General features: G+C 35.0%; 2 long non-coding RNA genes across 2 annotated transcripts; one reads left to right on the forward strand and one right to left on the reverse strand.

Moving 5' to 3' along the window:
• Positions 1–2,749: 2,749 nt before the first annotated feature.
• Positions 2,750–4,948, reverse strand: LOC128283609 (uncharacterized). The gene is made up of 2 exons (XR_008273996.1): positions 4,742–4,948; positions 2,750–2,898 (listed from the first exon to the last, which is right to left on the reverse strand). It is a non-coding gene; the product is annotated as an uncharacterized LOC128283609 (long non-coding RNA).
• Positions 4,949–5,462: 514 nt separating this feature from the next.
• On the forward strand, positions 5,463–5,851 carry LOC128283610 (uncharacterized). The gene is made up of 2 exons (XR_008274000.1): positions 5,463–5,619; positions 5,761–5,851. It is a non-coding gene; the product is annotated as an uncharacterized LOC128283610 (long non-coding RNA).
• The last annotated feature ends 7,032 nt before the right edge of the window (positions 5,852–12,883 follow it).

Raw genomic sequence — 12,883 nt, forward strand, 5'->3', positions numbered from 1 at the left:
TTTGGGCCTCGTAGGCTCGTATTAGGGACGATATGAATGATTTTTATTTGGAATGAAAAAAAAATGTATGAGAAATGTATGTTCGTTTGAGTAATAAGTCCAGTAATGCTCTGTAACCCTATTTTGGCGATGAATATGGGTTAGGGGTGCTACACATATGCTCCTACCTTTAACATATCCCACCCCATGCATGTGATATGGCCAAAACACTTGAAATCATATAGGCATGTTTAACATGTAAATGACATACGTACTCAAGGTACCAAATTTTCACATTTTATTTTCATATGAATATCACATATGCCAAATAATTACATAACATGAGAATGAGATGTACAAATTTTCATATTATTAACAAACATCAATAACACAGAACATGCTTTTCACAAGTGTACGGTTTAAGAAAGATACTTGATCCACAAGAATGACTTATCTCACTTTAAGGGTACAATAATTTCCACATTTAATCATAATTTAAATAATCATGATTTTAACAATAAAAAAACATAGATTTATTTGTTTAGCGTTAAAACCCATACCTGATTTGTAGATCTGATGTGAAACGCTCCTTATGAACACTCTCACTTAGATTTAGCCCCAAAAGTTTTATCTAATAAAATCAAACAATGATTAAAAGTTAGGATTTATCAAAAGCATCATACATAATATAAGTTAAGTCTCACTACTTTACTTGTCCTATGATCTAATACTCGGATCAATGATTTCGTCTCAGACGCTAGTGATTTCCTGGATTGTTGTTAGGCCCTTCAATAAACATAAGGATCAAGCATTAATACATGAGGAGAAATAAATCTCAATTACCACTATACCATTCGGTTAGGAAGGGGATTAAAGGGAAGAGGATGATTACAGCACTACTCTTATACTTACACTACTTGGTCAACACAATAAGATCAAAGATTCGTTTTGATGAAGAAACGAGGAGTCAAGGGATTTATCAAAAGATAACTAGATTAATGAGTCGAAAAAGAAAGAAATGTTTTAAAAAAGGCACATTAAGCACATTAACCACATGGGAATAATTGCAAAAAAAAATAATAATAATAATTTAAAGGATGTTAATGAGGAAACTTAAATCTAGTGCCTTTAGGAAACTAACTAAGCACTTAACCACTCAGTTCATTGTTTTTATTTTATCAGAAAATATTTAAAAACATGGAATGACCGTTGTTAAGGGTTTAAAACAAATTTGCACCAAATAAAAATTAACGAGAGGGAAGAAATTTAAACTCAGATCATTAAGGACAGCTCCACCACTACTCAATCACTATAATTGATATTCATTTATTATCAAATGTGCTAAGGTCATGTAAAAAAAAATTTGGACGTGACCATTCTTGGTTAATTAACCCAATTTTTACTAACCTGATTTTTGGGATGTGATATGAAAGTTCAACTGTGATTTTTTATGAGATTGGATGGGGAAAAATTAGCTATAAAATTCTTGTTTTTTCATGTTGCAATGTATTTTTATTTATTTTAAAGACTTTTTACTTTTTTACCATTATTGTTATGTAACTTTTGAAAATTGGGTGATCAGAATGTAATTTCAAGCAAAGTTTAGAGATAGTTGGTATAGCTTCATAATTTCTAGTGCAAATTATGTTTTTAGTCTTTTAATTTTTCTTATCTTTTATATTTTTAAAAATTTTCTTTTCATCAGTTTCCTTTCCATTTTAAAAATAAATTCAAAGAAAATTTATAATAAATAATATTCTAAACTAAATTTTTTAACAAATATAATTAATATTTACTTAAATTTTATAATAAATATTTTTAATTATTTCGTTTCTTCCTTTTCCGTCATTTAAATAAATACAAAAGATAAATTATGATTTAAAAGTTATTAATTAAATGTTGGCTGTTAAAATAAATCCTTATACTTTTTAATTAGCTAAATAAGCTTCTATTCTTTTATTTTTATTCAATAAAGTCCTTGTTGAGAAATATACGTAAATGAATATTCTGCAAGAATCTTGTGCCTACTTTTGGTTCCCCCCCCCAAAGGACATTTCGTCATCTTCAATGTATTCAACAACCGCGTCATCTTATAGGGCTTTGGTTAAAGTATAAGTTTAGGCTTAATGGTAAACTTGATATATATTGTAAGACCCAAATTTTGCCCGGGACCCAATAAAACCAAACCTGAATTAAACCTAGCCTATTATCCAGTTACAAGCCCAAACCTAATTTTGGCCCAACCTAATCCCAACTCAAACACAAAAAAATAAATAAATAAATAAATAAAAACCTTGGCTGTAGCGCCCCAAACCCGGCCCAGAAGTTATGGCCGGATCCGGCATGCCACATCAAAAATGTTAAAAAAAAATTCCATTCTAAGTCCAGAAAATCGTACTTGATGTTCAAAAGATTAATTCATTAAGGGTTAAAGTGAATGGAAGTCATGCACCAAGTAGGAAACCGAAAAGAGGTGGTGAGTCCATCGGATCGCTAAGTACCAAGCTCCTTCGGATCCAATCCTAGACATGCATACCGCCATTGCCACACCTTAACGTCATGGATATTTCTAGGAAACCGATTCGATTAAGTCATTTTTTGGGAAAAGTGATTAATTTTGGAAAATACTTTCATTGCGGAAGCTTTGCTTGTTGTCGTGTTATTTTGAAATCAACTATTGTTTTTGAAAACTCGCCCTAAAGCTATCCAATTTCAACAGTTAAAATAAGTATTACCTATCTTAATAATACATATTAAAAACCATCAAAAATAAATAAGCGGCCTTATTACATTTAAAAGCCCAAAACCTCAAACGTAATTAAAAGGATGTCCAGTTCACCAGAAGAAAATCAAACTTTCAGAACGGGTGGCCACTCCGAATTCCCTCACAGCTCCAAGCCCACTATGGTTGGGGATTTCCTGCGTGGATGAAAATAAAAGGGGTGAGTTTGGGGAAACTCAGTGTGTAAATTAACCCAACCATAGCCTATATCAGCTTAAACCAAAGAAATAGAATAAGTTGGCCTTAGCCCAGAACAGAATTCAAAATAAAGCCCATAGGCCCATAACAGAACAGAACAAATATTACATGTTTATGCAGAAACCCAACCATATCCAACCGTATACACCCCCGTACCAACCTTACACCGTGTGGGGAGACAAATCGACCCACCCAACCGCTACACACCACGAATTTGCAGCATGGCTGCGAATGAGATAATGTGACAGAGTCACCAGATCTGAGATAATCGTGGCGAGCCACCGAAACGAATATATGTGGCGAGCTACGGATCGGATATTTGTGGCGAGCCACCAGATCGATATTTGTGGCATAGCCACCGAACGCTTCCTCCATAATATAACCCATGTCCCCATGCAATGATATATAATCATGGCATACATCATACGTAATCGGATCGTCATGCTTTTCGGTCAAAATTAACCCTAGGGGTATAACGGTAATTTTACGCCTAGGGTATAACAATAATTTTTCATACATAGGGTATTATAGTAATTTAGCTACTTTTAGCGTTTTCATGCATATCCTAACTATTTACGTACTATCGAACACTTACCACATACTTATCAATTGGGCCGTTGGCCCATGAACTCGATCTTTGGCCCATTAAGCCCAAATTATCAAAATGTACTAAATCGCGCATCTGCAGTTTATTACTTTAGATTACCAAATATACAAATCCAACTATTTGACGAGCATTCGACACTCATAAATTCCCAAAATACCGACTTTTCGGCATTTCGCTTTTGCCAATCTAGTCTATGAGAGGGTGTCGATTACACACATGCTTATGACGATATCTTCGACGAGATCCACACACGAACCGCCTACAATTGGATTACTAACACGTTAATCTAACTATTCAAATACAAACTACGTATTAACCCCTTACAATATTCGGCCAACCACACCTACAGATCATAGTAAGCTTATAAGAAAACAATAAGCAACTCATTAACAATTTTTTGTCAATGTTTACCACATAATCATAATTTCACTGCAAGCTGTCTTCCTGAGCAACAGTCACTAAATTATTTATAACTGGAGCTACGAAACTCGAAATCAAGTGCCGTTAATTTTCCCTGAAAATAGACTCATATATCTTCTATCCATAAAATTTTCAGAATTTTTGGTTTGGCCAATCAATACCAGATATTTCTTAAAGTTTCACATGTTTCACTGTTTGACTAATCTGACCACTCTTCATTACGAATCAAATTTCTCATTGTACAGAATTCAAAATATGTTCTTGTTTATTCCATTTGAAACTAGACTCATTAAGCTTTAATTACATAATTTATGCAGCTTCTAACTCATCTCCCACAATTTATGGTGATTTTCCAAAGTCACGTTACTGCTGCTGTCCCAAGCAGATTTATTACCAAATCACTCTTTCACACATACCTTGCATGCATGTTATTTAAACATGTATATCACCAATCAATCATCACATATCTATGATTTTACTTAAGTATAATCTCCATTTCATCATTTTAAAGCACAACATGTTAGCCGATTTTTCCCTTTAGCATCTAAGGCACATGCATGTTCATTTGTTTGGCTCAACTTCACTTATCTTCCATTTTTCATCAAAAGAACATGAAACAACAACCATTTCCTTCATTTTAATTCATGACTAAATGCTCACAACACAACTAAAAATCAAAATATACTTCAAGAGTTAAGGTAGAATCAAGAAGAACTCATGAACCTCAAAATAGAAGCAAGGTACCAAGAACTTACCTTCAATTTTCCTCCTCCTAATGACCAAATACTCAAGAGCTTTCTCCTCTCCTTTCTCTTCTCTAACTTTCAGCTATGATGAACAAAGATGGACAAAACTTTGTTCTTTTCACCCCTTTTTCTTTAATAAAACTTCATATTTCATCCATTTAATTCTTTAATACAAAAGACATGAAATTCTTATCATGAAACATTTACCTAACCCATTATCATGAAACATTTACCTAACCTATTATCATGGAACATTTACCTAACCTATTATCAATTTGTATCAATTTGTACCATAAATTATGGATATCAAGTGTACATTTTGTCTACAACACCATGATGGCTGGCCACTTCATGTAAAATGGGAGGTTTGTCATGCAAATCCTTCTATTTTGCACTCCTATTTATTTGGCCACTTCAATTTAGCCTATAGCATTTTCAAACATTTTCACATAGGTCCTATTTCATAATTTTCACCCCCTTTTTCTTATGGAACAAAAATTAACTAAAATTGCCGGGTTCTATCTTAAGCTTGGGCTTTCTAGAGGCCCACTAACATAATTAAACCTATGCCAACATTCACAGGATTCCCGAAAATTGGGGCGTTACATTGGCCACCAACTCCACCACCCTTGGCCACCAACTCCACCACCCTTGGCCACCTAAACCACCCCAACCACTCCACTTGTAAAATTTGGCTCTAAAAGCCATTCAAGACTTTGTTTTTAGGGAGGGGGGTTTTGGTTTTTTGGAGGAGGATTGTTCTTTGTTTTGGAGGAGGTTTTTTTTTTTTTTTTGGAGGTATTTTTTTGTTTTTTTGGAAAGAAGGTTGTTTTTGTTTCTTGGAAAGGCTAGTTTTTGGAGATTAATCAAAGATCAAAGCAAAAGAGGTTTCTTTTGTCTATTCTCATCTTTAGTTCTTTGTTTGTTTATTGTTTTCCTTTCAATTTTATTTTGTTTTTTTATACGAAAGTAAAAATAAAAGTAAGAAGCTTACCTATATTTTTATTACCGAAAAAGGTTTTTTTGAGGTCCGGCCGCCGTGTACGGTGGCGCCGATGGCGGCCCGTGGGGGTCCATGACCGAAGCAAAGCCGGACCAACGGCCGGATTTAGAAAAGAGGGAGAAAGAGAGTTGAGAGCTTTGTTTTATTATTTTATTATTTTTACTATTATTTATATTATTATTATTATTTCTCATGTATATATTATTATTTATATTATTATTATATTATATATGCCCTCTCCATATTTATTTATATTATTACTATCATTATTGTTACTTTTATTATTTTTTATTTCTAACTACTATTATTATATATATATGTATTATTGTTTGTATTATTATTATTATTATCACCCCTATTGTTATTACTTTACTTTTGTATTCTAATATATTATTAATATTACTCATATTTTCATTATTTTTGCTATCACTATTACTATTATATATTAGTGTATATTTTATGTATATATATATATTTATATTTATATATAGTATTGTTTTTATTACTTTAATTTAATATTTTTATTATATTTGCTTTTTGTATTTCTATATTTATTATTATTATTATATAGTAGTGTTTATTTCTATTATATACATATATATATATTTATATATAGTATTATTGTTTACTTTACTTTAATATTATTTTTATTATCATTATATCCAACCCAATAATAATTCTTTCATAAAAGTAATATTCCGTATTTGGTAATTCGAGACAATCGTGCCCTAACTTATTGGGATTTGATTTTTCTCCTTTAACCTAAATAACGGAATACTCTTTTAAATCGCGACATGAGTTTTGAAAAATGCTTATTCTCGGAGATACGAGGTGTTGTGCCCTAACATACTGGGTATGGCATTTTGTTACCTCGAAATAAGATTTTTGCAAGTAAAGGCAATATTCGGTGTTTGGGAATTCGAGGAAACGTGCCCTAACTTACTAGGTTTCGATTTTCCTCGTTCACCTTAACTAACTGAATAACCTTTTGAAATACACGAATTTTTATATAAAAGGCAAGCTCGTTCTCGAAAATTCAAGATGTCGTGTCCTAACTTACTGGATGTGACATTTTATATTGTGAGACGAGAATGTCCTTAACATTTGAGCATTTTCTTTACAAAGAGGGATCGTCTTTTAAATTCTTTCAAGTTTTCAAATTTTCGACACTAAGACACTAATTAATCAACTAGGTACCAATTTTGGGCGTATCGAGGGTGCTAATCCTTCCTCGTGGGTAACCGACTCCCGAACTCATTTTCTGATTTTCGTAGACCAAAAATTATCGTTTTAGTAAATCTTAACTTTTATTAAAATGATTAACTTAAGGTGATCCGATCACACCTAAAAAGATTGGTGGCGACTTCTGTTTTCATTTTTTTTTCCAAGTCGATACCCGTTTTTTTCAAAAAAATGGTTACGACAGCTTGGCGACTCCACTGGGGAATTTTATAAGAGAGTCAAGCCACAAGTTGATTAACTTTTGTCTTTTTTCAAAAATTGAGAATTTGGTTTTGATATACGATCACTTCATTGCGTTTCACCCGTTTTTCGTACTGTTTTCATCATTTTATTCCTATTTTCTTTAATCGTTTCAAGTTTTTATGCATATATCTTCTCGCATTGCATTGCATGACCGTTGTGGTCACACCTTTAAGTGGGAGTGAGAAACTACGCCTTCGTGAGGTTTTCACCTCCGTGCAGGATAGTGGATCACTTTCGGAATACATCCGTACCTATGGTTTCGTGAGATTTTCATCTCTGTAGCCATAGGAAATGTATTCTCTGAATTGAACTCGATTCAAATGAGCCTATAATGGGTGAGGATCAAGGAATCTGCTGGTTCAGGTACCCTTACTCTAGAACCAAACCACATATAGAGAGACCTAGGAGCCCACTCTAGGAAGAGCCACTCCGAACCCCTAGTGGTCACCCGAATTTCTTTATTTATTATTTATTTATCCTGTACTAACGTGTTTTATTTTTGTTTTGTTTATAATTGCATTACATTACATCATCCTAGGAAGGAGGTGTTGATTCATATTTGATTGCTAAATATAACAGTTTGTCATAAGAAAACGAATTTTTTGATAAAGTGGATTATAATACGGTTGTCTAAATATGATCCAAGTGAACACATGAAAGAAGACTGATAGCTCGTGAAGAAATACAAGACTTCGCTTCATTGCCTGAAGGCAGAAACTGACAAAGATTATTCGAGAGCCGTCACATCTTGACCTTCTTAAAGGAGCTGACAAGTATCACAATAATAAGTGAGCAACGAGTCGCAGCCTGGATCGAGCAAAAAAGGAGTTAATATAGACATCTCTTGGAGAATTCGTCAGACTCGACCACAAGATCCGGATATGAAGAGGAAGATAGGTGTCTTCACTTGGAATACAACAGAAAAGCCGTATATGTAGTCCATTTTATGTAAAAGAATTTGCTTTCTAGAAAAGTTGTTCTAATGAAATTAAATTTAGAATCAATGCCTTCCCTTTTTTTGCGTTCATGCATTTGCATTACATTACATCAAAGAAAAGAATGTGTTGATTCGAAATTCAATTCCTAAATAGAATAGTTTGTCATAAGGAAACGAATTTCTTGATAAAGTAGATTATAGTGCGATCGCCTGAATATAGTCTAAGTAAACACGATGAGAGAAAGCTGGTAGTTCACGGAGGAATACATGATGTAATTGCCAGAGATTGAAGCCAACAAAGGCATGACGAGAGAAAGCTGGAAGTCCACGAAGGAATACATGACTTGATTTAATTGCCAACGAAGATTATTCAAGAGCCGACACTTTTGATGAGTATCATGGAGATAAGTGAGCAAGAGATCGAGGCTCAGATTAAGCAGCAAGGAACTAGTAAATGCATCTTTTAGAGAATTTACAGGATTCGACCATGAAGAAAAGATCAGCGTTTACTTGGGATATGAAGGGTAATACCGCATATGTAATCTATTTTCATGTAAAGAAATATGTTTTCTAGAAAAGTTATTCTAATGGAATTGATTTCAAGATCAACATCTTCCTTTCTTTTGCATTCATTCCATACATTTGCATTACCTTGCAACATTTGCATTAAACTTTCACTAAAGAACCCTGATTAAACAAAATTATTTCAGTTAATCTGGAAACCAACGAGAATCAAGCAACCGAACACAGCCACTATACCCGCCGTAAAACCAAAGCAATGGACCAGAGATTAGAAAGGATAGAACAAATGCAAAGGGAGATGCATGAACAATTACAAGAGCAGATGCAAGAGCAACTGGCTAAGATACAGCAAGATATGAGGGACCATATGTTAGAGTCCCAGAAAAGTATGATGGATCAATTAACTCGTCTATTGGCTGGCGGATTAGAAAAGGGGAAAAGCCCTTTGATCAATGCGGAGAAGATAATGAAGATCCTACCTACCTCCGGTTTTACCCCATCTCATGTGCCCTCAGAAACCGAGGCAGCTCCTAGAAGGCCATCTGTCACAGTGAGGCCTCAACATGAGCCAGTGGATGCTGGAATCCCCATAAATTTCCCATCTGGGTTGGGAAATAATTTGGGTGATAGCTCGGTCAACCCTATTACTCCTGATCTGGATTTAATAGAGAAGGAAAGAATGGCCACTGAATCCTCGAAATAATTGGAAGATCGTTGCAGGTGGTTAGAGGAGAAGTTTAGGGTTTTAGAAGGCGCTGGCAATCATCAGGGGATCGATGCCAAAGACTTAAGTTTGGTTCCATATTTGGTGCTTCCTCATAAATTTAAGATGCCAGAGTTTGAAAAGTACAACGGGACTACTTGCCCAGAAGCGCACATAACAATGTTTTGTAGAAGGATGACTGGCTATGTGAACAACGATCAACTATTGATCCATTGTTTTCAGGACAGCCTAATGGGAGCAGCGGCTAGGTGGTACAATCAGTTGAGCCGTGCAAAGATCGGTTCATGGAGAGATCTTGCACAGGCTTTCATGCAACAGTATAACCATGTGACTGATATGACGCCAGATAGGATCACACTACAAAACATGGAAAAGAAGCCGAGTGAGAGTTTCAGGCAGTATGCACAACGGTGGAGGGAAATAGCGATGCAAGTCCAGCCACCTCTTTTGGAGAAGGAAACGACCATGCTCTTCATTAATACTTTGAAGGCCCCATTCATCACCCATATGATTGGGAATACTACCAAAAGTTTTTCTGATATGGTAATGGCAGGCGAGATGATTGAGAATGCCATAAGAGGTGGCAAGATTGAAGTTGGAGAAACTACCAAGAGGTCAGTTCCAAAGAAAAAGGAGAATGAAGTGAACAGTATGAGCTCATACAATAGAGATCACTCAAGGTCAATAACTGTCAATCAACCAAAGGTGACTACGAGGGGGCAACAAGGTTCGACAAAGCAGGAATCAAGTGTAAGGCAAAATTTTGAAAAGCTCCAATTTACGCCAATCTCAATGTCATATAAGAAGTTATATCAAAGTTTATTTGATTCACACGTGGTGTCCCCATATTATATAAAGCCGTTGCAACCCCCATACCCCAAATGGTATGATTCAAATGCTCAATGTGATTATCATGCGGGAGTATCGGGGCATTCAATAGAAAACTGTACTGCCTTCAAGAAGACGGTTGAAAGACTCCTCGAGATGGGGATTGTGAAGTTTGATGACACCCCTGGTACAAAGAGTCCGTTACCAAATCACGATGATAAGAGCAAATGATTAAAGGACTCTGTCAAAGATGGAAAAATAAGAAGAGGATTAGTAGCATCGGATCCTGAGTAGAGAAACTTGTGAGGCATTCGTCCTTACAAACCTGGAAATGTTTTGAATGATTAGTCTGTAGAGGAATCTCTTGTAGTTTTTAGAGCTAATCTAGAGTAATATTCAAAACACGCTTGTTACTTTAAGCCTGGAAGCAGTTAAACCTCTTTTGTGAAATAGGCTTGTATCCTAAGTCTTTATTTCAATAAAATGCATCTTTTTGAGCAAATATTCTTTGATTTCATCTCATACGGTACAAATAATTGTTCTTAGATTCTTTTTTTTCTTTGGAATTTATTTCAAGTATTCATTTATTCTTCATTCATGATCATACCATACAAATAATCATCCTTAGAATCATTTATTTCTTTGGAATCTGCCTTGAGCGGGTCCCCAGATATCAATGATGTGAGTAATGTATTATCATTGACTCCGAGTCTCCTTTTGAGCGAAATATGGGCCTAAAGGGATCTCAACACTCTGAAGATGATAGAGATGTAGACTACTCTCTAATTTGTTAAGGATGGTAGAGTAAGATGAAAACAGATCCTCTCTTACAAAAAGACAGTAGACAGTAGGCCTATGACAAGAGAAAGATGCAAACATCGGAATCTGCATTACCACAAAGGCAAAGCGAGACGTCATTGAGTCACTTCCTAGAATTTAAAGATTTTTTGCATGATTATATCAAGATACGCCTGGCTACTAAGACAGGAGGATGTTGCAGGGTTTTGAATGACATATGCTAATGGTTTTACGATGGCCAGGCTAATCATGAGATTTGGGTTCTGCTGGCCCACCATAGAAAGGGATTGCATCAGTATGCTGTAAATGCCAAATTTATAGAGAGAAAATTCATGTGCCCCTTCATGTGGGGCATGGAGGTTATGGGCTGATCTCTTTGAAATTTCAAAAAAAGGGGTGCCAATAAAGAGTGCCAGAAAATCATGTCTAACACAGCTGTACAATGTCAAAAGGTCACAGTCTGTTTAAAGATTAGGAGTTATATGGCAAAGGCAAAGGCAAAGGCAAAGGCAAAGGCAAAAAAAAAAAAAAACACAAAAACACAAAAACACAGAAAAAAACAAAAAAATTCTAAAAAAAAAAGAAGCGGAAAAAAGAGAGGCCAGGGCGAAACCCCGCAAATGGAGCCTTGAGACTAAAAGGGATTTGAGTTGAAAACCCGAAAACGGCAGCTCAAATTTGGATCAAAGTGGGGCATACATTAGTCTTGCTATGCCTGAATTAACAATGAAGAAGTATGCTACGTCTTGGGGCATCGAAAAAGTACTCCGGATCCCCTAAACACATATTAAACTCAGAAAGGTCCTCAAGAAGTTGGTACAGAAAAGCTCAGGCTGCGATATCTGGGGCATCTAGCTTTCATTTTGCCCATTTTGAATTTGTTATATTTGATTCTTCTCAAGATATGTCCAAATAAATTTTCTTCTTATTGCATTGCTATCTTTGATTAAATCATTCATTTTGAGTTGATTTCATTCTTATTGCATTTGCAATCTTTGATTAATTTATCCATTTCGAGCTATGCTCATAATCAATTTCCTTCTTGTTCATTGTTTTGATCTTTTTCAAGCATTTTGCATTGAAATAATGATTAATGGACTAATAACACTTTCACAAAAGAAGTTTTGCATATTACTCTGGAAGTTTCTAAATAATACAAAAACCTGAAACAGGACTATTGTTTAGAACTCACCAAGCTTAAGGGTTGGAAATATTATCTCTTTGGACTCTTTATTGGTTGAACCAAAAGGCAAGACATTTCATCAGTGATACAACCTCGACAAATGACGAGTGATGTCAACCTAAGTGTAAAAGAGGGTCATTCTCGAGAAAAGAAATGATACTTTGCATTCATGAACATCTGGTCATTACACCCAGGGAATAGTGTAACAAATCAAACTGATTAAAGATGATACAAATACTATGCCTTTGAGTTGCAAATGAATGGATGGAAGAAACCAAATGTTATTCCTCCGAAATTGCGAGAGGAGGCACAAACTTTATGTCCTAAAAGGTACAGTGGAAGGGACTCTAAAATTACAGTGGGGCAAGCTTTCCGAGCAAAATGTGATTGTTTCTTTGACTTTTCATCAAGAATACCAGTAGAACAAGATGCCGCCAGTAATACATCGCGATAATGTCCTAATGAACAACGACGATGATACCTTAAGCCTTTTTAAAAGGGCTCATGACATTTCTACATTCATATAATAACACATCTAGTTAGGAGCATTTGATTCATTTCAATCATAGCATCCTAATTATTTGACACATTCATAACACATCTAGTTAGGAGCATTTGATTCATTTCGATCATAGCATCCTAATCATTTGACATAAGCATAGATATATGGA

This window comes from Gossypium arboreum, chromosome 2 (genome assembly GCF_025698485.1).
Source record: "Gossypium arboreum isolate Shixiya-1 chromosome 2, ASM2569848v2, whole genome shotgun sequence".
Classification (NCBI taxonomy): Eukaryota; Viridiplantae; Streptophyta; class Magnoliopsida; order Malvales; family Malvaceae; genus Gossypium; species Gossypium arboreum.